Raw genomic sequence first — 27,715 nt, forward strand, 5'->3', positions numbered from 1 at the left:
CCGAGATCATTCTCTATCTGTTTAAAATGGTGTGCTATCAGACACGCATCATTCTGTGTCTGTGTAAAAGCGATGTGCTGTCTGTCCCGGAGTTCACATTTCAAATTTCAAAAACTGCCTTAGAGAGTGCAGGAATTTAGTTTGTTTGTGTGTTTGTGTAAGCAAGTGTGTGTGCAAACGTGCTGTGCGATCTTACTATCATGTGAGAAAAATGCATTACATGCAGCTTGAAACCGTACTGATTTTATTGAACACTCCTTCGTGGACTCTCTGACGGTAGAAGAATCTGCTGTGGGATTTTGCTATTCCACATCTAAAAGAAGGGAAAATACACAAGTTAGAAATATAGCGATTTTATCGAGGGCTTGCGTGTGGGCTGTGTGACATGATGACATCCTCCAACCTTATTTTCAAATTCAAATCAAATCAAATAAAATCAAGAAAAGACGAGACAAGACAAGCCAAGACATGACTGACTGACTGACTTTGTATATTTAAATATATGTATATTTATATCCAATCCCAACTTTTTAACTTCCAAAATAAATGTACTTTTTCTGTTCTGCCTGCACGGGGCTCGATTACATTTGACCTCTTTCACAGCACAAGCAGCTGCTGTCAGATCCAGCAGAAAGACACACGCGACACATACTGGATCAGTATTAAGAGCAATTGCAGTGGCTAAATTTTACTCATATTTAGCACAGTGGTACTGAGGACAACTATAACCCGTGAATTGCTGCCTTGGCTGAGATCAACTAACAGCCCAGATCAAGGACCGAACTTGGCACCTTCCCAGTCAGTATTGCCGAGTATTCTAAAATTTGGGAGCTGAGGGAGGGTTAGAAAGAATATTTTGAAACTAATTTTACTCTACCTTTAAACAAAACCTTTGTCAAACTGCACAATTCTGTAATTTTGACAAATAAGACAAGCAAGTCAAATGGATTATAAAAACAATGTGACATTTTAGAAAGGCTCAAGTCACTGAAATAGACAGCTTTACAATCACAGCACATTACAGAAGGGAGCGAATGGTAATGGTATCTCGGTTCGTGAAGTCCGCCAACACTCTGAGATGAACTGGACTGTTCCTTTAAGTTTAAATAGGCAGAGAAAAGAGAGTCCCTGTCCGTTTAAATAGCTACCCGATTCCCCCGGGCAGTGGGAGGAGCAACTGCGCGCTATCTCTTGAGATACTGAAACAGCAAACACCGCCTGATGGCTTCCCGCGGTTCCTAAACTCCGAAGAAATAAAATTGCATCAGGTTAAGTCGAACAACTGAAAAGAATGCACACAGAGTCAATGCTGTGTGTGTGTGTAAATAAAACACATCATTCTTAATGTTTGATAGAGATAAGCTATTATCTGCACCAGTTATTTTCCAGCATTTTATTTCCTATTATTTACAATGTAATTGAAGAGTGTTTAATTCATTTACCATTTATTGATGACGCATTGTCTTGTGTGCTATTAGATAGAAAGTGATGTCACAATGACCATTCCGTTACCAAGGTGACCGTCTGTCCAGAGTATTCAGTGGGATGGGGATTAACTATCACCGAGGGTAATGAGCAGCCATCCATCAGTCTCTGCACTTTATTGTCCAGTGATCACCTCACCATCACACAGAAGATCCTAGATTTACCTCCAGTGTAGATGACTTGTGTAAGTGATGTTGAAAATGAAACTGTAGGGTGAAAGAGGAGTTGGGGTGAAGGTTTGAAAGAAATGGGGTGATAGAGGAGTTGGGGTGAGGGGTTTGGTAAGTAGGGGTGAAAGAATAGTTGGCGAGGGGGAGTTGGAGAGTAGGGGTGAAGGAGGTGTATGAATCAGTGGGATTTACTGCCCATTAATTGCCTTTGTTGAACTATGATGGGTTTATTTTTCTTTTAAAATGTTTTGCACTGTGTTCCACTGAAGCGAAATGCGGGGCAGCAGTTCCTTGCAGGCACTGGGCTGTTACTGGTGAATTACTATGGGTTAGTGTTAATTGGGAATAGATTTTAATGATATTTTTCTGTGCTGAATGCGCTGCTGGGCTGCAGGTTTGTCATCAGTCCCAATGACGAGGTGCTGTTGACAACAAATCCAAGATTCCCTTACATTGTGACACCAAATCCAGGGACCACAGGAAATGAGGCATCAAATCCAGGGACCCCTTAAACTGAGGCACCAAATCCAGGGAGCCCTTACACTGAGGGATCAAATCCAGGGACCCCTTACACTGAGGCACCAAATCCAGGGACCGCTCACACTGAGACACCAAATCCAGGGACCCCTGACACTGAGGCATCAAATCCAGGGAACCTTGACACTGAGGCACCAAATCCAGGGACCCCTTACGCTGAGGCATCAAATCCAAGGAACCTTTACACTGAGGCATCAAATCCAGGGATCCCTTACACTGAGAGACCAAATCCAGGGTCCCCTTAATCTGAGGCACCAAATCCAGGGAACTTTTACACTGATGCACCAAATCCAGGGACCCCTTACAATGAGACACCAAATCCAGGGACCCCTTGCTCTGAGGCACCAAATCCATGAACCCCTGACACTGATGCACCAAATCTAGGGACCCCTTACACTGAGGCATCAAATCCAGGGACCCCTTACACTGAGGCAACAATACAGGAAACCCTGACACTGAGGCACCAAATCCAGGGACCCCTTACACTGAGGCATCAAATCCAGGGAGCCCTCACAATGAGACATCAAATCCACGGACCCCTTACACTGAGACATCAAATCCAGGGACCCCTTACAATGAGACATCAAATCCAGGGACACCTTACACAGAGACATCAAATCCAGGGACCCCTTACACTGAGACATCAAATCCAGGGACCCCTTACACAGAGACATCAAATCCAGGGACCACTTACACTGAGACATCAAATCCAGGGACCCCTTACACTGAGACATCAAATCCAGGGACCCCTTACACTGAGGCACCAAATACAGGAAACCCTTACACTGAGGCACCAAATCCAAACACTGAGGCATCAAATCCAGGGACCCCTTACACTGAGGCACCAAATACAGGAAACACTTACACTGAGGCACCAAATCCAGGGACCACTTACACTGAGGCACCAAATCCAGGGACCCCTTACACTGAGGCATCAAATCCAGGGACCCCTTACACTGAGGCATCAAATCCAGGGACCCCTTACACTGAGGCACCAAATACAGGAAACCCTTACACTGAGGCACCAAATCCAAACACTGAGGCATCAAATCCAGGGACCCCTTACACTGAGGCACCAAATACAGGAAACACTTACACTGAGGCACCAAATCCAGGGACCCCTTACACTGAGGCATCAAATGCAGGGAGCCCTTACACTGAGACATCAAAAACATCGGAAAACATGAGCATATTTTGAGTAATGAACAGATGCGCTGCGATATGGATGTACACGGACACAGGCAAAGTAAATGTAGCTTGAAACACAACAGTTTAATAATTCGGTTATCACAGCTGATAATCACACTCCTTTTTAAATGTACAGGATGATCCGGATAATGAGAAAATACGTTTTAAAGGGCAATTGATGAACCGGAACTGACAACCATCCCGTTGAAACAGACACCGAATGATCCTGGACAGGAAGCACATCTCTCTTACACAGCTGTAGAATTGCCCTTCACGGACAGCAGTTCCCTTTCAGAAGAATAAAGTGGAATTTCTATCATTCCTGAATGTAATTGTGTTGTGCGTGATTGAGCGCGGTTCTCATGAGCACGCGGGACTGCGACGGTTGTTGAAGCCACAGGTGATAGACAAGCAGGAAAGAGGGAGGGAAATAAAACCAACCCAGACAAAAAGACAATTTAAAACATATGTATATTTATCCTAATAAGAAAATAAATACATTTACAATTTTATTGCAAAAAATTGAATTTGATTTGATTGAAATAAATAAATAATTGTTTCTTAATCTATATATTTTTGATTGAACGAAGTCTGTGCGACTGCATGAAATCCACTGGAAATCAGGGTGTGCAGTCAGTAAATTCCCAAACACAGTAAGCCCATGGTGTAAGACAAGCCACGAGGGAAGATGTGGGCAACAAAGGCCATCTTTTAAAGTCGCGAGTGCTTTTCTGCAGGATCAGACAGAAGCTGCGTGTGCTGTGAAAGAGGTCAAATGTAATAGAGCCAATGCAGGCAGAACAGAAAAGCACATTTATTGTGAAAGTTAAAAAGTAGGGAATGTATGTAAATATATGCATATATAAATATTGATACAGAAATTTACATAAACAAAGTCAGTCAGTCAGTCATGTCTTGTCTTGTCTTGATTTGATTTGTATTTGAAAATAAGGGGGAAGGAGCTCATCATGTCACACAGCCCATCCGCAAGCTCTCGCTAAAATCGCTATGTTTCTAACTTATATAATTTGCCTTCTTTCACATGTGGAATAGCAAAATCCCACAGCAGACTCTTCTCCTGTCAGTCAGTCCCTGAATGCGTGTTGAATCAAATCAGTGTGGCTTCAAGTTGCATGTAATGCATTTTCCTCCCATGACATGAAATGCACAGTAAGATCGCACAGAACGTTTCCACGCACTCTCTCACTTACACAAACACACCAACAACCTAAAAATTCTGCACTCTCCAAAGGCAGTTTTTGAAATTTGAAATTTGAAATCCGAGACAGACAGCACATTCCTTTTAAACAGATTGATAATGATCCGATACTGATAGCACACCATTTTGGAGAGACAGAGAATGACCCCGGGCAGACCAGCACATCACCTTAAAAGGGATACAGAAACACAATGAACAAAAACAAAGCATTCTGTAAAACTCAGCAGGCCGTGAACATTCTGTGGATGAATTTCCCGGCTCACGTTCAGTCAGATGATCATTCCGATATTTTAAGAAAAATGTAAAGTTTACAGATTTTTCCTGGAAAATAGCGCCTGGAAAAATAGGCAGCGAGGAAGGACAAAAGGGAATGCCTGTGATACAGTGGAGCGTAGGAGTGATTGAATAATAAATGGCACAATGCAAAAAGGCAACGTGAGTGGTAAGCGGGCAATAAAGTAACAAAGGATGGACCAGAGGAGGTGTTAGTGTGAACAGCAGAACCATTAGCAGACAATAGGAGCGGTGCTTATGATCCGATACGTTGAACCGAATGTTGAGGCCAGAACACTATAACCTGCCTGGAATGTAGGGTTTGAAGGCCTTTTAATTAGACCAGGCAGCTTGGCCACCCCGGATCGATTTCCTGCACGGTTTAAATTCGGCAGCCAAGGGACTAAATCCAAAGCCAGCTTCTCACATCTTTTCAGCGCGAGAGAAACAGGACGCACTCATATTCAGGGCAGAGTCTGTTTCACTTTGAATTTGAGATTGACGTTGAATGTATGCTTATCCCTATGGAGGTGAGCTCATGCGTGCAGAAAGGAAGATACACTGATCAAGTATTTGCCGGAATCAAAACGGGGTTTATGTTGTCCAATGAGACGCAGAGCCGAGCACATCTGAGAAACATGAACTTTACTCAGTTCGGTGAGTTTCACTTTGCTCCTGGGAATCTCCAGGATTTTTGGACGCTGTGTGAACAACGGAGTGCAATCACACGTTTTAATTTGAAACAAGTCAGTTTTCTCACATGTCGACCGGCTGAGAAGTCGTTTTTTGACAAAAGGTTGGCAGGGCTCGCCCGGGATTTGAACCCGTGACCTCTCGCATTTCAATTATTATAATCCCAAAGCGAGAATCATACCCCTAGACCAACGAGCCGCCGACAGTGAGGAATGTAGCTCTCAGTTTCTGACGTTAGTTTGCTATTCGGTCCATCGTGCCTGTGATGACTCTCAGAGACCGATTTCATGAGTCCCCCTCTCCATCGTCCTGCTAATGTTTTCCCTTTGATGAAGTGATTATTTTTTGTGACATTACTTCACCAACGAGCTGCATCCTTTTCAGTAAAAGGTGAATTTGGCAATGAGGATAAATGTGATTGAATAAAAAAACTAGGGGAAAATGTTTAACACAATAACGACGAAGCTGGGGGCATACTGGATCAGCAGTCCATTGCTTCAACCTGTCAGTCACCTTGTCTCCTATTGACTGCAAAGTCAGACATCCATCCCCTACTTTTTGCATTCAAACAGAAATAATATGCACGAAAATCTACTTCACCACTTGTTTTGCCCGTGCAACCAGATCGACAGTGATGAAAATGTGCCATTAGCTTCTTAAAGCACACAGCCTTCCTTTACTTCAGGTGAGTGACTGTCCGAGATGGTGGGTTTTGAGGCAGAATCAAAACAAAGAATATAAAATTTCACAAAGCGCGATAGCTGACCAGTGCCGGACTCGAACCTGCAATCATCTGATAAGATCACAGTTACAATCGAAATCAGACACCTTATCCTTTAGGCCACGCGGCCGCTACCGTCGGTGCATAATTTGTTGTTTTTTATATTGAGAGCAAATTTGGGACAAGGGTTACATCAAGGAGTGGATATCGGAAAACATGAGCATATTTTGAGTAATGAACAGATGCGCTGCGATATGGATGTACACGGACACAGGCAAAGTCAATGTATCTTGAAACACAACAGTTTAACAATTCGGTTATCACAGCTGATAATCACACTCCTTTTTAAATGTACAGGATGATCCGGATAATGAGAAAATACGTTTTAAAGGGGCAATTGATGAACCGGAACTGACAACCATCTCGTAGAAACAGACACCGAATGATCCTGGACAGGAAGCACATCCCTCTTACACAGCTGTAGAATTGCCCTTCACGGACAGCAGTTCCCTTTCAGAAGAATAATTTGGAATTTCTATCATTCCTGAATGCAATTGTGTTGTGCGTGAATGAGCGCGGTTCTCATGAGCACGCGGGACTGGGACGGTTGTTGAAGCCACAGGTGATAGACAAGCAGGAAAGAGGGAGGGAAATAAAACCAACCCAGACAAAAAGACAATTTAAAACATATATATATTTATTATAATAAGAAAATAAATAAATTTACAATTTTATTGCAAAAAATTGAATTTGATTTGATTGAAATAAATAAATAATTGTTTCTTAATCTATATATTCTTGATTGAACGAAGTCTGTGCGACTGCATGAAATGCACTGGAAATCAGGGTGTGCAGTCAGTAAATTCCCAAACACAGTAAGCCCATGGTGTAAGACAAGCCACGAGGGAAGATGTGGGCAACAAAGGCCATCTTTTAAAGTCGCGAGTGCTTTTCTGCAGGATCAGACAGAAGCTGCGTGTGCTGTGAAAGAGGTCAAATGTAATAGAGCCAATGCAGGCAGAACAGAAAAGCACATTTATTGTGAAAGTTAAAAAGTAGGGAATGTATGTAAATATATGCATATATAAATATTGATACAGAAATTTACATAAACAAAGTCAGTCAGTCAGTCATGTCTTGTCTTGTCTTGATTTGATTTGTATTTGAAAATAAGGGGGAAGGAGCTCATCATGTCACACAGCCCATCCGCAAGCTCTCGCTAAAATCGCTATGTTTCTAACTTATATAATTTGCCTTCTTTCACATGTGGAATAGCAAAATCCCACAGCAGACTCTTCTCCTGTCAGTCAGTCCCTGAATGCGTGTTGAATCAAATCAGTGTGGCTAAAAGTTGCATGTAATGCATTTTTCCTCCCATGACATGAAATGCACAGTAAGATCGCACAGAACGTTTCCACGCACTCTCTCACTTACACAAACACACCAACAACCTAAAAATTCTGCACTCTCCAAAGGCAGTTTTTGAAATTTGAAATTTGAAATCCGAGACAGACAGCACATTCCTTTTAAACAGATTGATAATGATCCGATACTGATAGCACACCATTTTGGAGAGACAGAGAATGACCCCGGGCAGACCAGCACATCACCTTAAAAGGGATACAGAAACACAATGAACAAAAACAAAGCATTCTGTAAAACTCAGCAGGCCGTGAACATTCTGTGGATGAATTTCCCGGGCTCACGTTCAGTCAGATGATCATTCCGATATTTTAAGAAAAATGTAAAGTTTACAGATTTTTCCTGGAAAATAGCGCCTGGAAAAATAGGCAGCGAGGAAGGACAAAAGGGAATGCCTGTGATACAGTGGAGCGTAGGAGTGATTGAATAATAAATGGCACAATGCAAAAAGGCAACGTGAGTGGTAAGCGGGCAATAAAGTAACAAAGGATGGACCAGAGGAGGTGTTAGTGTGAACAGCAGAACCATTAGCAGACAATAGGAGCGGTGCTTATGATCCGATACGTTGAACCGAATGTTGAGGCCAGAACACTATAACCTGCATGGAATGTAGGGTTTGAAGGCCTTTTAATTAGACCAGGCAGCTTGGCCACCCCGGATCGATTTCCTGCACGGTTTAAATTCGGCAGCCAAGGGACTAAATCCAAAGCCAGCTTCTCACATCTTTTCAGCGCGAGAGAAACAGGACGCACTCATATTCAGGGCAGAGTCTGTTTCACTTTGAATTTGAGATTGACGTTGAATGTATGCTTATCCCTATGGAGGTGAGCTCATGCGTGCAGAAAGGAAGATACACTGATCAAGTATTTGCCGGAATCAAAACGGGGTTTATGTTGTCCAATGAGACGCAGAGCCGAGCACATCTGAGAAACATGAACTTTACTCAGTTCGGTGAGTTTCACTTTGCTCCTGGGAATCTCCAGGATTTTTGGACGCTGTGTGAACAACGGAGTGCAATCACACGTTTTAATTTGAAACAAGTCAGTTTTCTCACATGTCGACCGGCTGAGAAGTCGTTTTTTGACAAAAGGTTGGCAGGGCTCGCCCGGGATTTGAACCCGTGACCTCTCGCATTTCAATTATTATAATCCCAAAGCGAGAATCATACCCCTAGACCAACGAGCCGCCGACAGTGAGGAATGTAGCTCTCAGTTTCTGACGTTAGTTTGCTATTCGGCCCATCGTGCCTGTGATGACTCTCAGAGACCGATTTCATGAGTCCCCCTCTCCATCGTCCTGCTAATGTTTTCCCTTTGATGAAGTGATTATTTTTTGTGACATTACTTCACCAACGAGCTGCATCCTTTTCAGTAAAAGGTGAATTTGGCAATGAGGATAAATGTGATTGAATAAAAAAACTAGGGGAAAATGTTTAACACAATAACGACGAAGCTGGGGGCATACTGGATCAGCAGTCCATTGCTTCAACCTGTCAGTCACCTTGTCTCCTATTGACTGCAAAGTCAGACATCCATCCCCTACTTTTTGCATTCAAACAGAAATAATATGCACGAAAATCTACTTCACCACTTGTTTTGCCCGTGCAACCAGATCGACAGTGATGAAAATGTGCCATTAGCTTCTTAAAGCACACAGCCTTCCTTTACTTCAGGTGAGTGACTGTCCGAGATGGTGGGTTTTGAGGCAGAATCAAAACAAAGAATATAAAATTTCACAAAGCGCGATAGCTGACCAGTGCTGGACTCGAACCTGCAATCATCTGATAAGATCACAGTTACAATCGAAATCAGACACCTTATCCTTTAGGCCACGCGGCCGCTACCGTCGGTGCATAATTTGTTGTTTTTTATATTGAGAGCAAATTTGGGACAAGGGTTACATCAAGGAGTGGATATCGGAAAACATGAGCATATTTTGAGTAATGAACAGATGCGCTGCGATATGGATGTACACGGACACAGGCAAAGTCAATGTATCTTGAAACACAACAGTTTAACAATTCGGTTATCACAGCTGATAATCACACTCCTTTTTAAATGTACAGGATGATCCGGATAATGAGAAAATACGTTTTAAAGGGGCAATTGATGAACCGGAACTGACAACCATCTCGTAGAAACAGACACCGAATGATCCTGGACAGGAAGCACATCCCTCTTACACAGCTGTAGAATTGCCCTTCACGGACAGCAGTTCCCTTTCAGAAGAATAAATTGGAATTTCTATCATTCCTGAATGCAATTGTGTTGTGCGTGAATGAGCGCGGTTCTCATGAGCACGCGGGACTGGGACGGTTGATGAAGCCACAGGTGATAGACAAGCAGGAAAGAGGGAGGGAAATAAAACCAACCCAGACAAACAGACAATTTAAAACATATATATATTTATTATAATAAGAAAATAAATAAATTTACAATTTTATTGCAAAAAATTGAATTTGATTTGATTGAAATAAATAAATAATTGTTTCTTAATCTATATATTCTTGATTGAACGAAGTCTGTGCGACTGCATGAAATGCACTGGAAATCAGGGTGTGCAGTCAGTAAATTCCCAAACACAGTAAGCCCATGGTGTAAGACAAGCCACGAGGGAAGATGTGGGCAACAAAGGCCATCTTTTAAAGTCGCGAGTGCTTTTCTGCAGGATCAGACAGAAGCTGCGTGTGCTGTGAAAGAGGTCAAATGTAATAGAGCCAATGCAGGCAGAACAGAAAAGCACATTTATTGTGAAAGTTAAAAAGTAGGGAATGTATGTAAATATATGCATATATAAATATTGATACAGAAATTTACATAAACAAAGTCAGTCAGTCAGTCATGTCTTGTCTTGTCTTGATTTGATTTGTATTTGAAAATAAGGGGGAAGGAGCTCATCATGTCACACAGCCCATCCGCAAGCTCTCGCTAAAATCGCTATGTTTCTAACTTATTTAATTTGCCTTCTTTCACATGTGGAATAGCAAAATCCCACAGCAGACTCTTCTCCTGTCAGTCAGTCCCTGAATGCGTGTTGAATCAAATCAGTGTGGCTTCAAGTTGCATGTAATGCATTTTTCCTCCCATGACATGAAATGCACAGTAAGATCGCACAGAACGTTTCCACGCACTCTCTCACTTACACAAACACACCAACAACCTAAAAATTCTGCACTCTCCAAAGGCAGTTTTTGAAATTTGAAATTTGAAATCCGAGACAGACAGCACATTCCTTTTAAACAGATTGATAATGATCCGATACTGATAGCACACCATTTTGGAGAGACAGAGAATGACCCCGGGCAGACCAGCACATCACCTTAAAAGGGATACAGAAACACAATGAACAAAAACAAAGCATTCTGTAAAACTCAGCAGGCCGTGAACATTCTGTGGATGAATTTCCCGGGCTCACGTTCAGTCAGATGATCATTCCGATATTTTAAGAAAAATGTAAAGTTTACAGATTTTTCCTGGAAAATAGCGCCTGGAAAAATAGGCAGCGAGGAAGGACAAAAGGGAATGCCTGTGATACAGTGGAGCGTAGGAGTGATTGAATAATAAATGGCACAATGCAAAAAGGCAACGTGAGTGGTAAGCGGGCAATAAAGTAACAAAGGATGGACCAGAGGAGGTGTTAGTGTGAACAGCAGAACCATTAGCAGACAATAGGAGCGGTGCTTATGATCCGATACGTTGAACCGAATGTTGAGGCCAGAACACTATAACCTGCCTGGAATGTAGGGTTTGAAGGCCTTTTAATTAGACCAGGCAGCTTGGCCACCCCGGATCGATTTCCTGCACGGTTTAAATTCGGCAGCCAAGGGACTAAATCCAAAGCCAGCTTCTCACATCTTTTCAGCGCGAGAGAAACAGGACGCACTCATATTCAGGGCAGAGTCTGTTTCACTTTGAATTTGAGATTGACGTTGAATGTATGCTTATCCCTATGGAGGTGAGCTCATGCGTGCAGAAAGGAAGATACACTGATCAAGTATTTGCCGGAATCAAAACGGGGTTTATGTTGTCCAATGAGACGCAGAGCCGAGCACATCTGAGAAACATGAACTTTACTCAGTTCGGTGAGTTTCACTTTGCTCCTGGGAATCTCCAGGATTTTTGGACGCTGTGTGAACAACGGAGTGCAATCACACGTTTTAATTTGAAACAAGTCAGTTTTCTCACATGTCGACCGGCTGAGAAGTCGTTTTTTGACAAAAGGTTGGCAGGGCTCGCCCGGGATTTGAACCCGTGACCTCTCGCATTTCAATTATTATAATCCCAAAGCGAGAATCATACCCCTAGACCAACGAGCCGCCGACAGTGAGGAATGTAGCTCTCAGTTTCTGACGTTAGTTTGCTATTCGGCCCATCGTGCCTGTGATGACTCTCAGAGACCGATTTCATGAGTCCCCCTCTCCATCGTCCTGCTAATGTTTTCCCTTTGATGAAGTGATTATTTTTTGTGACATTACTTCACCAACGAGCTGCATCCTTTTCAGTAAAAGGTGAATTTGGCAATGAGGATAAATGTGATTGAATAAAAAAACTAGGGGAAAATGTTTAACAAAATAACGACGAAGCTGGGGGCATACTGGATCAGCAGTCCATTGCTTCAACCTGTAAGTCACCTTGTCTCCTATTGACTGCAAAGTCAGACATCCATCCCCTACTTTTTGCATTCAAACAGAAATAATATGCACGAAAATCTACTTCACCACTTGTTTTGCCCGTGCAACCAGATCGACAGTGATGAAAATGTGCCATTAGCTTCTTAAAGCACACAGCCTTCCTTTACTTCAGGTGAGTGACTGTCCGAGATGGTGGGTTTTGAGGCAGAATCAAAACAAAGAATATAAAATTTCACAAAGCGCGATAGCTGACCAGTGCCGGACTCGAACCTGCAATCATCTGATAAGATCACAGTTACAATCGAAATCAGACACCTTATCCTTTAGGCCACGCGGCCGCTACCGTCGGTGCATAATTTGTTGTTTTTTATATTGAGAGCAAATTTGGGACAAGGGTTACATCAAGGAGTGGATATCGGAAAACATGAGCATATTTTGAGTAATGAACAGATGCGCTGCGATATGGATGTACACGGACACAGGCAAAGTCAATGTATCTTGAAACACAACAGTTTAACAATTCGGTTATCACAGCTGATAATCACACTCCTTTTTAAATGTACAGGATGATCCGGATAATGAGAAAATACGTTTTAAAGGGGCAATTGATGAACCGGAACTGACAACCATCTCGTAGAAACAGACACCGAATGATCCTGGACAGGAAGCACATCCCTCTTACACAGCTGTAGAATTGCCCTTCACGGACAGCAGTTCCCTTTCAGAAGAATAATTTGGAATTTCTATCATTCCTGAATGCAATTGTGTTGTGCGTGAATGAGCGCGGTTCTCATGAGCACGCGGGACTGGGACGGTTGTTGAAGCCACAGGTGATAGACAAGCAGGAAAGAGGGAGGGAAATAAAACCAACCCAGACAAAAAGACAATTTAAAACATATATATATTTATTATAATAAGAAAATAAATAAATTTACAATTTTATTGCAAAAAATTGAATTTGAGTTGATTGAAATAAATAAATAATTGTTTCTTAATCTATATATTCTTGATTGAACGAAGTCTGTGCGACTGCATGAAATGCACTGGAAATCAGGGTGTGCAGTCAGTAAATTCCCAAACACAGTAAGACCATGGTGTAAGACAAGCCACGAGGGAAGATGTGGGCAACAAAGGCCATCTTTTAAAGTCGCGAGTGCTTTTCTGCAGGATCAGACAGAAGCTGCGTGTGCTGTGAAAGAGGTCAAATGTAATAGAGCCAATGCAGGCAGAACAGAAAAGCACATTTATTGTGAAAGTTAAAAAGTAGGGAATGTATGTAAATATATGCATATATAAATATTGATACAGAAATTTACATAAACAAAGTCAGTCAGTCAGTCATGTCTTGTCTTGTCTTGATTTGATTTGTATTTGAAAATAAGGGGGAAGGAGCTCATCATGTCACACAGCCCATCCGCAAGCTCTCGCTAAAATCGCTATGTTTCTAACTTATATAATTTGCCTTCTTTCACAGGTGGAATAGCAAAATCCCACAGCAGACTCTTCTCCTGTCAGTCAGTCCCTGAATGCGTGTTGAATCAAATCAGTGTGGCTTCAAGTTGCATGTAATGCATTTTTCCTCCCATGACATGAAATGCACAGTAAGATCGCGCAGAACGTTTCCACGCACTCTCTCACTTACACAAACACACCAACAAACTAAAAATTCTGCACTCTCCAAAGGCAGTTTTTGAAATTTGAAATTTGAAATCCGAGACAGACAGCACATTCCTTTTAAACAGATAGATAATGATCCGATACTGATAGCACACCATTTTGGAGAGACAGAGAATGACCCCGGGCAGACCAGCACATCACCTTAAAAGGGATACAGAAACACAATGAACAAAAACAAAGCATTCTGTAAAACTCAGCAGGCCGTGAACATTCTGTGGATGAATTTCCCGGGCTCACGTTCAGTCAGATGATCATTCCGATATTTTAAGAAAAATGTAAAGTTTACAGATTTTTCCTGGAAAATAGCGCCTGGAAAAATAGGCAGCGAGGAAGGACAAAAGGGAATGCCTGTGATACAGTGGAGCGTGGGAGTGATTGAATAATAAATGGCACAATGCAAAAAGGCAAAGTGAGTGGTAAGCGGGCAATAAAGTAACAAAGGATGGACCAGAGGAGGTGTTCGTGTGAACAGCAGAACCATTAGCAGACAATAGAAGCGGTGCTTATGATCCGATACGTTGAACCGAATGATGAGGCCAGAACACTATAACCTGCCTGGAAAGTAGGGTTTGAACGCCTTTTAATTAGACCAGGCAGCTTGGCCACTCCGGATCGATTTCCTGCACGGTTTAAATTCGGCAGCCAAGGGACTAAATCCAAAGCCAGCTTCTCACATCTTTTCAGCGCGAGAGAAACAGGACGCACTCATATTCAGGGCAGAGTCTGTTTCACGTTGAATTTGAGATTGACGTTGAATGTATGCTTATCCCTATGGAGGTGAGCTCATGCGTGCAGAAAGGAAGATACACTGATCAAGTATTTGCCGGAATCAAAACGGGGTTTATGTTGTCCAATGAGACGCAGAGCCGAGCACATCTGAGAAACATGAACTTTACTCAGTTCGGTGAGTTTCACTTTGCTCCTGGGAATCTCCAGGATTTTTGTACGCTGTGTGAACAACGGAGTGCAATCACACGTTTTAATTTGAAACATGTCAGTTTTCTCACATGTCGACCGGCTGAGAAGTCGTTTTTTGACAAAAGGTTGGCAGGGCTCGTCCGGGATTTGAACCCGGGAGCTCTCGCATTTCAATTATTATAATCCCAAAGCGAGAATCATACCCCTAGACCAACGAGCCGCCGACAGTGAGGAGCGTAGCTCTCACTTTCTGACGTTAGTTTGCTATTCGGCCCATCGTGCCTGTGCTGACTCTCAGAGACCGATTTCATGAGTCCCCCTCTCCATCGTTCTGCTAATGTTTTCCCTTCGATGAAGTGATTATTTTTTGTGACATTACTTCATCAACGAGCTGCATCCTTTTCAGTAAAAGGTGAATTTGGCAATGAGGATAAATGTGATTGAATAAAAAAACTAGGGGAAAATGTTTAACACAATAACGACGAAGCTGGGGGCATACTGGATCAGCAGTCCATTGCTTCAACCTGTCAGTCACCTTGTCTCCTATTGACTGCAAAGTCAGACATCCATCCCCTACTTTTTGCATTCAAACAGAAATAATATGCACGAAAATCTACTTCACCACTTGTTTTGCCCGTGCAACCAGATCGACAGTGATGAAAATGTGCCATTAGCTTCTTAAAGCACACAGCCTTCCTTTACTTCAGGTGAGTGACTGTCCGAGATGGTTGGTTTTGAGGCAGAATCAAAACAAAGAATATAAAATTTCACAAAGTGCTATAGCTGACCATGGCCGGACTCGAACCTGCAATCATCTGATAAGATCACAGTTACAATCGAAATCAGACACCTTATACTTTAAGCCACGCGGTCGCTACCGTCGGTGCATAATTTGTTGTTTTTTATATTGAGAGCAAATTTGGGACAAGGGTTACATCAAGGAGTGGATATCGGAAAACATGAGCATATTTTGAGTAATGAACAGATGCGCTGCGATATGGATGTACACGGACACAGGCAAAGTCAATGTATCTTGAAACACAACAGTTTAACAATTCGGTTATCACAGCTGATAATCACACTCCTTTTTAAATGTACAGGATGATCCGGATAATGAGAAAATACGTTTTAAAGGGGCAATTGATGAACCGGAACTGACAACCATCCCGTTGAAACAGACACCGAATGATCCTGGACAGGAAGCACATCCCTCTTACACAGCTGTAGAATTGCCCTTCACGGACAGCAGTTCCCTTTCAGAAGAATAAATTGGAATTTCTATCATTCCTGAATGCAATTGTGTTGTGCGTGAATGAGCGCGGTTCGCATGAGCACGCGGGACTGGGACGGTTGTTGAAGCCACAGGTGATAGACAAGCAGGAAAGAGGGAGGGAAATAAAACCAACCCAGACAAAAAGACAATTTAAAACATATATATATTTATTATAATAAGAAAATAAATAAATTTACAATTTTATTGCAAAAAATTGAATTTGATTTGATTGAAATAAATAAATAATTGTTTCTTAATCTATATATTTTTGATTGAACGAAGTATGTGCGACTGCATGAAATACACTGGAAATCAGCGTGTGCAGTCAGTAAATTCCCAAACACAGTAAGCCCATGGTGTAAGACAAGCCACGAAGGAAGATGTGGGAAACAAAGGCCATCTTTTAAAGTCGCGAGTGCTTTTCTGCACGATCAGACAGAAGCTGCGTGTGCTGTGAAAGAGGTCAAATGTAATAGAGCCAATGCAGGCAGAACAGAAAAGCACATTTATTGTGAAAGTTAAAAAGTAGGGAATGTATGTAAATATATGCATATATAAATACTGATACAGAAATTTATATAAACAAAGTCAGTCAGTCAGTCATGTCTTGTCTTGTCTTGATTTGATTTGTATTTGAAAATAAGGGGGAATGAGCTCATCATGTCACACAGCCCATCCGCAAGCTCTCGCTAAAATCGCTATGTTTCTAACTTATATAATTTGCCTTCTTTCACATGTGGAATTGCAAAATCCCACAGCAGACTCTTCTCCTGTCAGTCAGTCACTGAATGCGTGTTGAATCAAATCAGTGTGGCTTCAAGTTGCAAGTAATGCATTTTTCCTCACATGACATGAAATGCACAGTAAGATCGCGCAGAACGTTTCCACGCACTCTCTCACTTACACAAACACACCAACAAACTAAAAATTCTGCACTCTCCAAAGGCAGTTTTTGAAATTTGAAATTTGAAATCCGGGACAGACAGCACATTCCTTTTAAACAGATAGATAATGATCCGATACTGATAGCACACCATTTTGGAGAGACAGTGAATGACCCCGGGCAGACCAGCACATCACCTTAAAAGGGATACAGAAACACAATGAACAAAAACAAAGCATTCTGTAAAACTCAGCAGGCCGTGAACATTCTGTGGATGAATTTCCCGGGCTCACGTTCAGTCAGATGATCATTCCGATATTTTAAGAAAAATGTAAAGTTTACAGATTTTTCCTGGAAAATAGCGCCTGGAAAAATAGGCAGCGAGGAAGGACAAAATGGAATGCCTGTGATACAGTGGAGCGTAGGAGTGATTTAATAATAAATGGCACAATGCAAAAAGGCAAAGTGAGTGGTAAGCGGGCAATAAAGTAACAAAGGATGGACCAGAGGAGGTGTTAGTGTGAACAGCAGAACCATTAGCAGACAATGGGAGCTGTGCTTATGATCCGATACGTTGAACCGAATGTTGAGGCCAGAACACTATAACCTGCCTGGAATGTAGGGTTTGAATGCCTTTTAATTAGACCAGGCAGCTTGGCCACCCCGGATTGATTTCCTGCACGGTTTAAATTCGGCAGCCAAGGCCAGCTTCTCACATTTTTTCAGCGCGAGATAAACAGGACGCACTCATATTCAGGGCAGAGTCTGTTTCACGTTGAATTTGAGATTGACGTTGAATGTATGCTTATCCCTATGGAGGTGAGCTCATGCGTGCAGAAAGGAAGATACACTGATCAAGTATTTGCCGGAATCAAAACGGGGTTTATGTTGTCCAATGAGACACAGAGCCGAGCACATCTGAGAAACATGAACTTTACTCAGTTCGGTGAGTTTCACTTTGCTCCTGGGAATCTCCAGGATTTTTGTACGCTGTGTGAACAACGGAGTGCAATCACACGTTTTAATTTGAAACATGTCAGTTTTCTCACATGTCGACCGGCTGAGAAGTCGTTTTTTGACAAAAGGTTGGCAGGGCTCGTCCGGGATTTGAACCCGGGAGCTCTCGCATTTCAATTTTTATAATCCCAAAGCGAGAATCATACCCCTAGACCAACGAGCCGCCGACAGTGAGGAACGTTGCTCTCAGTTTCTGACGTTAGTTTGCTATTCGGCCCATCGTGCCTGTGCTGACTCTCAGAGACCGATTTCATGAGTCCCCCTCTCCATCGTTCTGCTGATGTTTTCCCTTTGATGAAGTGATTATTTTTTGTGACATTACTTCATCAACGAGCTGCATCCTTTTCAGTAAAAGGTGAATTTGGCAATGAGGATAAATGTGATTGAATAAAAAAACTAGGGGAAAATGTTTAACACAATAACGACGAAGCTGGGGGCATACTGGATCAGCAGTCCATTGCTTCAACCTGTCAGTCACCTTGTCTCCTATTGACTGCAAAGTCAGACATCCATCCCCTACTTTTTGCATTCAAACAGAAATAATATGCACGAAAATCTACTTCACCACTTGTTTTGCCCGTGCAACCAGATCGACAGTGATGAAAATGTGCCATTAGCTTCTTAAAGCACACAGCCTTCCTTTACTTCAGGTGAGTGACTGTCCGAGACGGTTGGTTTTGAGGCAGAATCAAAACAAAGAATATAAAATTTCACAAATCGCGATAGCTGACCACTGCCGGACTCGAACCTGCAATCATCTGATAAGATCACAGTTACAATCGAAATCAGACACCTTACCCTTTAGGCCACGCGGTCGCTACCGTCGGTGCATAATTTGTTGTTTTTTATATTGAGAGCAAATTTGGGACAAGGGTTACATCAAGGAGTGGATATCGGAAAACATGAGCATATTTTGAGTAATGAACAGATGCGCTGCGATATGGATGTACACGGACACAGGCAAAGTCAATGTATCTTGAAACACAACAGTTTAACAATTCGGTTATCACAGCTGATAATCACACTCCTTTTTAAATGTACAGGATGATCCGGATAATGAGAAAATACGTTTTAAAGGGGCAATTGATGAACCGGAACTGACAACCATCCCGTTGAAACAGACACCGAATGATCCTGGACAGGAAGCACATCCCTCTTACACAGCTGTAGAATTGCCCTTCACGGACAGCAGTTCCCTTTCAGAAGAATAAATTGGAATTTCTATCATTCCTGAATGCAATTGTGTTGTGCGTGAATGAGCGCGGTTCGCATGAGCACGCGGGACTGGGACGGTTGTTGAAGCCACAGGTGATAGACAAGCAGGAAAGAGGGAGGGAAATAAAACCAACCCAGACAAAAAGACAATTTAAAACATTTATATATTTATTATAATAAGAAAATAAATAAATTTACAATTTTATTGCAAAAAATTGAATTTGATTTGATTGAAATAAATAAATAATTGTTTCTTAATCTATATATTTTTGATTGAACGAAGTATGTGCGACTGCATGAAATACACTGGAAATCAGCGTGTGCAGTCAGTAAATTCCCAAACACAGTAAGCCCATGGTGTAAGACAAGCCACGAAGGAAGATGTGGGAAACAAAGGCCATCTTTTAAAGTCGCGAGTGCTTTTCTGCACGATCAGACAGAAGCTGCGTGTGCTGTGAAAGAGGTCAAATGTAATAGAGCCAATGCAGGCAGAACAGAAAAGCACATTTATTGTGAAAGTTAAAAAGTAGGGAATGTATGTAAATATATGCATATATAAATACTGATACAGAAATTTATATAAACAAAGTCAGTCAGTCAGTCATGTCTTGTCTTGTCTTGATTTGATTTGTATTTGAAAATAAGGGGGAATGAGCTCATCATGTCACACAGCCCATCCGCAAGCTCTCGCTAAAATCGCTATGTTTCTAACTTATATAATTTGCCTTCTTTCACATGTGGAATTGCAAAATCCCACAGCAGACTCTTCTCCTATCAGTCAGTCACTGAATGCGTGTTGAATCAAATCAGTGTGGCTTCAAGTTGCATGTAATGCATTTTTCCTCACATGACATGAAATGCACAGTAAGATCGCGCAGAACGTTTCCACGCACTCTCTCACTTACACAAACACACCAACAAACTAAAAATTCTGCACTCTCCAAAGGCAGTTTTTGAAATTTGAAATTTGAAATCCGGGACAGACAGCACATTCCTTTTAAACAGATAGATAATGATCCGATACTGATAGCACACCATTTTGGAGAGACAGAGAATGACCCCGGGCAGACCAGCACATCACCTTAAAAGGGATACAGAAACACAATGAACAAAAACAAAGCATTCTGTAAAACTCAGCAGGCCGTGAACATTCTGTGGATGAATTTCCCGGGCTCACGTTCAGTCAGATGATCATTCCGATATTTTAAGAAAAATGTAAAGTTTACAGATTTTTCCTGGAAAATAGCGCCTGGAAAAATAGGCAGCGAGGAAGGACAAAATGGAATGCCTGTGATACAGTGGAGCGTAGGAGTGATTGAATAATAAATGGCACAATGCAAAAAGGCAAAGTGAGTGGTAAGCGGGCAATAAAGTAACAAAGGATGGACCAGAGGAGGTGTTAGTGTGAACAGCAGAACCATTAGCAGACAATGGGAGCTGTGCTTATGATCCGATACGTTGAACCGAATGTTGAGGCCAGAACACTATAACCTGCCTGGAATGTAGGGTTTGAATGCCTTTTAATTAGACCAGGCAGCTTGGCCACCCCGGATTGATTTCCTGCACGGTTTAAATTCGGCAGCCAAGGCCAGCTTCTCACATTTTTTCAGCGCGAGAGAAACAGGACGCACTCATATTCAGGGCAGAGTCTGTTTCACGTTGAATTTGAGATTGACGTTGAATGTATGCTTATCCCTATGGAGGTGAGCTCATGCGTGCAGAAAGGAAGATACACTGATCAAGTATTTGCCGGAATCAAAACGGGGTTTATGTTGTCCAATGAGACACAGAGCCGAGCACATCTGAGAAACATGAACTTTACTCAGTTCGGTGAGTTTCACTTTGCTCCTGGGAATCTCCAGGATTTTTGTACGCTGTGTGAACAACGGAGTGCAATCACACGTTTTAATTTGAAACATGTCAGTTTTCTCACATGTCGACCGGCTGAGAAGTCGTTTTTTGACAAAAGGTTGGCAGGGCTCGTCCGGGATTTGAACCCGGGAGCTCTCGCATTTCAATTATTATAATCCCAAAGCGAGAATCATACCCCTAGACCAACGAGCCGCCGACAGTGAGGAACGTTGCTCTCAGTTTCTGACGTTAGTTTGCTATTCGGCCCATCGTGCCTGTGCTGACTCTCAGAGACCGATTTCATGAGTCCCCCTCTCCATCGTTCTGCTGATGTTTTCCCTTTGATGAAGTGATTATTTTTTGTGACATTACTTCATCAACGAGCTGCATCCTTTTCAGTAAAAGGTGAATTTGGCAATGAGGATAAATGTGATTGAATAAAAAAACTAGGGGAAAATGTTTAACACAATAACGACGAAGCTGGGGGCATACTGGATCAGCAGTCCATTGCTTCAACCTGTCAGTCACCTTGTCTCCTATTGACTGCAAAGTCAGACATCCATCCCCTACTTTTTGCATTCAAACAGAAATAATATGCACGAAAATCTACTTCACCACTTGTTTTGCCCGTGCAACCAGATCGACAGTGATGAAAATGTGCCATTAGCTTCTTAAAGCACACAGCCTTCCTTTACTTCAGGTGAGTGACTGTCCGAGACGGTTGGTTTTGAGGCAGAATCAAAACAAAGAATATAAAATTTCACAAAGCGCGATAGCTGACCACTGCCGGACTCGAACCTGCAATCATCTGATAAGATCACAGTTACAATCGAAATCAGACACCTTACCCTTTAGGCCACGCGGTCGCTACCGTCGGTGCATAATTTGTTGTTTTTTATATTGAGAGCAACTTTGGGACAAGGGTTACATCAAGGAGTGGATATCGGAAAACATGAGCATATTTTGAGTAATGAACAGATGCGCTGCGATATGGATGTACACGGACACAGGCAAAGTCAATGTATCTTGAAACACAACAGTTTAACAATTCGGTTATCACAGCTGATAATCACACTCCTTTTTAAATGTACAGGATGATCCGGATAATGAGAAAATACGTTTTAAAGGGGCAATTGATGAACCGGAACTGACAACCATCCCGTTGAAACAGACACCGAATGATCCTGGACAGGAAGCACATCCCTCTTACACAGCTATAGAATTGCCCTTCACGGACAGCAGTTCCCTTTCAGAAGAATAAATTGGAATTTCTATCATTCCTGAATGCAATTGTGTTGTGCGTGAATGAGCGCGGTTCTCATGAGCACGCGGGACTGGGACGGTTGTTGAAGCCACAGGTGATAGACAAGCAGGAAAGAGGGAGGGAAATAAAACCAACCCAGACAAAAAGACAATTTAAAACATATATATATTTATTATAATAAGAAAATAAATAAATTTACAATTTTATTGCAAAAAATTGAATTTGATTTGATTGAAATAAATAAATAATTGTTTCTTAATCTATATATTTTTGATTGAACGAAGTCTGTGCGACTGCATGAAATGCACTGGAAATCAGGGTGTGCAGTCAGTAAATTCCCAAACACAGTAAGCGCATGGTGTAAGACAAGCCACGAGGGAAGATGTGGGCAACAAAGGCCATCATTTAAAGTCGCGAGTGCTTTTCTGCAGGATCAGACAGAAGCTGCATGTGCTGTGAAAGAGGTCAAATGTGATAGAGCCAATGCAGGCAGAACAGAAAAGCACATTTATTGTGAAAGTTAAAAAGTAGGGAATGTATGTAAATATATGCATATATAAATATTGATACAGAAATTTATATAAACAAAGTCAGTCAGTCAGTCATGTCTTGTCTTGTCTTGATTTGATTTGTATTTGAAAATAAGGGGGAAGGAGCTCATCATGTCACACAGCCCATCCGCAAGCTCTCGCTAAAATCGCTATGTTTCTAACTTATATAATTTGCCTTCTTTCACAGGTGGAATAGCAAAATCCCACAGCAGACTCTTCTCCTGTCAGTCAGTCCCTGAATGCGTGTTGAATCAAATCATGTGGCTTCAACTTGCATGTAATGCATTTTTCCTCCCATGACATGAAATGCACAGTAAGATCGCGCAGAACGTTTCCACGCATTCTCTCACTTACACAAACACACCAACAAACTAAAAATTCTGCACTCTCCAAAGGCAGTTTTTGAAATTTGAAATTTGAAATCCGAGACAGACAGCACATTCCTTTTAAACAGATAGATAATGATCCGATACTGATAGCACACCATTTTGGAGAGACAGAGAATGACCCCGGGCAGACCAGCACATCACCTTAAAAGGGATACAGAAACACAATGAACAAAAACAAAGCATTCTGTAAAACTCAGCAGGCCGTGAACATTCTGTGGATGAATTTCCCGGGCTCACGTTCAGTCAGATGATCATTCCGATATTTTAAGAAAAATGTAAAGTTTACAGATTTTTCCTGGAAAATAGCGCCTGGAAAAATAGGCAGCGAGGAAGGACAAAAGGGAATGCCTGTGATACAGTGGAGCGTGGGAGTGATTGAATAATAAATGGCACAATGCAAAAAGGCAAAGTGAGTGGTAATAGAAACATAGAAACATAGAAAATAGGTGCAGGAGCAGGCCATTCAGCCCTTCTAGCCTGCACCGCCATTCAATGAGTTCATGGCTGAACATGAAACTTCAGTACCCCCTTCCTGCTTTCTCGCCATAACCCTTGATCCCCCGAGTAGTAAGGACTTCATCTAACTCCCTTTTGAATATATTTAGTGAATTGGCCTCAACTACTTTCTGTGGTAGAGAATTCCACAGGTTCACCACTCTCTGGGTGAAGAAGTTTCTCCTCATCTCGGTCCTAAATGGCTTACCCCTTATCCTCAGACTGTGACCCCTGGTTCTGGACTTCCCCAACATTGGGAACATTCTTTCTGCATCTAACCTGTCTAAACCCGTCAAAATTTTAAACGTTTCTATGAGGTCCCCTCTCATTCTTCTGAACTCCAGTGAATACAAGCCCAATTGATCCAATCTTTCTTGATAGGTCAGTCCCGCCATCCCGGGAATCAGTCTGGTGAACCTTCGCTGCACTCCCTCAATAGCAAGAATGTCCTTCCTCAAGTTAGGAGACCAAAACTGTACACAATACTCCAGGTGTGGCCTCACCAAGGCCCTGTACAACTGTAGCAACACCTCCCTGCCCCTGTATTCAAATCCCCTCGCTATGAAGGCCAACATGCCATTTGCTTTCTTAACCGCCTGCTGTACCTGCATGCCAACCTTCAATGACTGATGTACCATGACACCCAGGTCTCGTTGCACCTTCCCTTTTCCTAATCTGTCACCATTCAGATAATAGGCTGTCTCTCTGTTTTTACCACCAAAGTTGATAACCTCACATTTATCCACATTATACTTCATCTGCCATGCATTTGCCCACTCACCTAACCTATCCAAGTCACTCTGCAGCCTAATAGCATCCTCCTTGCAGCTCACACTGCCACCCAACTTAGTATCATCCGCAAATTTGGAGATACTGCATTTAATCCCCTCGTCTAAATCATAAATGTACAATGTAAACAGCTGGGGCCCCAGCACAGAACCTTGCGGCACTCCACTAGTCACTGCCTGCCATTCTGAAAAGTACCCGTTTACTCCTACTCTTTGCTTCCTGTCTGACAACCAGTTCTCAATCCACGTCAGCACACTACCCCCAATCCCATGTGATTTAACTTTGCACATTAATCTCTTGTGTGGGACCTTGTCGAAAGCCTTCTGAAAGTCCAAATATACCACATCAACTGGTTCTCCTTTGTCCACTTTACTGGAAACATCCTCAAAAAATTCCAGAAGATTTGTCAAGCATGATTTCCCTTTCACAAATCCATGCTGACTTGGACCTATCATGTCACCATTTTCCAGATGCACTGCTATGACATCCTTAATAATTGATTCCATCATTTTACCCACTACTGAGGTCAGGCTGACCGGTCTATAATTCCCTGTTTTCTCTCTCCCTCCTTTTTTAAAAAGTGGGGTTACATTGGCTACCCTCCACTCCATAGGAACTGATCCAGAGTCAATGGAATGTTGGAAAATGACTGTCAATGCATCCGCTATTTCCAAGGCCACCTCCTTAAGTACTCTAGGATGCAGGCCATCAGGCCCTGGGGATTTATCTGCCTTCAATCCCATCAATTTCCCCAACACAATTTCCCGACTAATAAAGATTTCCCTCAGTTCCTCTTCCTTACTAGACCCTCTGACCCCTTTTATATCCGGAAGGTTGTTTGTATCCTCCTTAGTGAATACCGAACCAAAGTACTTGTTCAATTGATCCGCCATTTCTTTGTTCCCCGTTATGACTTCCCCTGATTCTGACTGCAGGGGACCTACGTTTGTCTTCACCAACCTTTTTCTCTTTACATACCTATAGAAACTTTTGCAATCCGCCTTAATGTTCCCGGGCAATAAAGTAACAAAGGATGGACCAGAGGAGGTGTTAATGTGAACAGCAGAACCATTAGCAGACAATAGAAGCGGTGCTTATGATCCGATACGTTGAACCGAATGATGAGGCCAGAACACTATAACCTGCCTGGAAAGTAGGGTTTGAACGCCTTTTAATTAGACCAGGCAGCTTGGCCACCCCGGATCGATTTCCTGCACGGTTTAAATTCGGCAGCCAAGGGACTAAATCCAAAGCCAGCTTCTCACATCTTTTCAGCGCGAGAGAAACAGGACGCACTCATATTCAGGGCAGAGTCTGTTTCACGTTGAATTTGAGATTGACGTTGAATGTATGCTTATCCCTATGGAGGTGAGCTCATGCGTGCAGAAAGGAAGATACACTGATCAAGTATTTGCCGGAATCAAAACGGGGTTTATGTTGTCCAATGAGACACAGAGCCGAGCACATCTGAGAAACATGAACTTTACTCAGTTCGGTGAGTTTCACTTTGCTCCTGGGAATCTCCAGGATTTTTGTACGCTGTGTGAACAACGGAGTGCAATCACACGTTTTAATTTGAAACATGTCAGTTTTCTCACATGTCGACCGGCTGAGAAGTCGTTTTTTGACAAAAGGTTGGCAGGGCTCGTCCGGGATTTGAACCCGGGAGCTCTCGCATTTCAATTATTATAATCCCAAAGCGAGAATCATACCCCTAGACCAACGAGCCGCCGACAGTGAGGAGCGTAGCTCTCACTTTCTGATGTTAGTTTGCTATTCGGCCCATCGTGCCTGTGCTGACTCTCAGAGACCGATTTCATGAGTACCCCTCTCCATCGTTCTGCTAATGTTTTCCCTTCGATGAAGTGATTATTTTTTGTGACATTACTTCATCAACGAGCTGCATCCTTTTCAGTAAAAGGTGAATTTGGCAATGAGGATAAATGTGATTGAATAAAAAAACTAGGGGAAAATGTTTAACACAATAACGACGAAGCTGGGGGCATACTGGATCAGCAGTCCATTGCTTCAACCTGTCAGTCACCTTGTCTCCTATTGACTGCAAAGTCAGACATCCATCCCCTACTTTTTGCATTCAAACAGAAATAATATGCACGAAAATCTACTTCACCACTTGTTTTGCCCGTGCAACCAGATCGACAGTGATGAAAATGTGCCATTAGCTTCTTAAAGCACACAGCCTTCCTTTACTTCAGGTGAGTGACTGTCCGAGATGGTTGGTTTTGAGGCAGAATCAAAACAAAGAATATAAAATTTCACAAAGTGCTATAGCTGACCATGGCCGGACTCGAACCTGCAATCATCTGATAAGATCACAGTTACAATCGAAATCAGACACCTTATACTTTAAGCCACGCGGTCGCTACCGTCGGTGCATAATTTGTTGTTTTTTATATTGAGAGCAAATTTGGGACAAGGGTTACATCAAGGAGTGGATATCGGAAAACATGAGCATATTTTGAGTAATGAACAGATGCGCTGCGATATGGATGTACACGGACACAGGCAAAGTCAATGTATCTTGAAACACAACAGTTTAACAATTCGGTTATCACAGCTGATAATCACACTCCTTTTTAAATGTACAGGATGATCCGGATAATGAGAAAATACGTTTTAAAGGGGCAATTGATGAACCGGAACTGACAACCATTCCGTTGAAACAGACACCGAATGATCCTGGACAGGAAGCACATCCCTCTTACACAGCTGTAGAATTGCCCTTCACGGACAGCAGTTCCCTTTCAGAAGAATAAATTGGAATTTCTATCATTCCTGAATGCAATTGTGTTGTGCGTGAATGAGCGCGGTTCGCATGAGCACGCGGGACGGGGACGGTTGTTGAAGCCACAGGTGATAGACAAGCAGGAAAGAGGGAGGGAAATAAAACCAACCCAGACAAAAAGACAATTTAAAACATATATATATTTATTATAATAAGAAAATAAATAAATTTACAATTTTATTGCAAAAAATTGAATTTGATTTGATTGAAATAAATAAATAATTGTTTCTTAATCTATATATTTTTGAT

At 42.2% G+C, this 27,715-nt stretch overlaps 4 non-coding genes across 4 annotated transcripts; all 4 read right to left on the reverse strand.

The window, feature by feature from the left end:
* Window positions 1-15,065: 15,065 nt before the first annotated feature.
* trnap-ugg (transfer RNA proline (anticodon UGG)) lies at window positions 15,066-15,153 on the reverse strand. The gene is given in 2 exon segments: window positions 15,066-15,101; window positions 15,118-15,153. It is a non-coding gene; the product is annotated as a tRNA-Pro (tRNA).
* A 3,028-nt stretch (window positions 15,154-18,181) lies between these two features.
* trnap-ugg (transfer RNA proline (anticodon UGG)) lies at window positions 18,182-18,269 on the reverse strand. The gene is given in 2 exon segments: window positions 18,182-18,217; window positions 18,234-18,269. It is a non-coding gene; the product is annotated as a tRNA-Pro (tRNA).
* A 3,028-nt stretch (window positions 18,270-21,297) lies between these two features.
* trnap-ugg (transfer RNA proline (anticodon UGG)) lies at window positions 21,298-21,385 on the reverse strand. The gene is given in 2 exon segments: window positions 21,298-21,333; window positions 21,350-21,385. It is a non-coding gene; the product is annotated as a tRNA-Pro (tRNA).
* A 4,916-nt stretch (window positions 21,386-26,301) lies between these two features.
* trnap-ugg (transfer RNA proline (anticodon UGG)) lies at window positions 26,302-26,389 on the reverse strand. Its single transcript is given in 2 exon segments — window positions 26,302-26,337; window positions 26,354-26,389. It is a non-coding gene; the product is annotated as a tRNA-Pro (tRNA).
* Between the last annotated feature and the right edge of the window lie 1,326 nt (window positions 26,390-27,715).

This window comes from Pristiophorus japonicus, unplaced genomic scaffold (assembly GCF_044704955.1).
Source record: "Pristiophorus japonicus isolate sPriJap1 unplaced genomic scaffold, sPriJap1.hap1 HAP1_SCAFFOLD_312, whole genome shotgun sequence".
Lineage (NCBI taxonomy): Eukaryota > Metazoa > Chordata > Chondrichthyes > Pristiophoridae > Pristiophorus > Pristiophorus japonicus.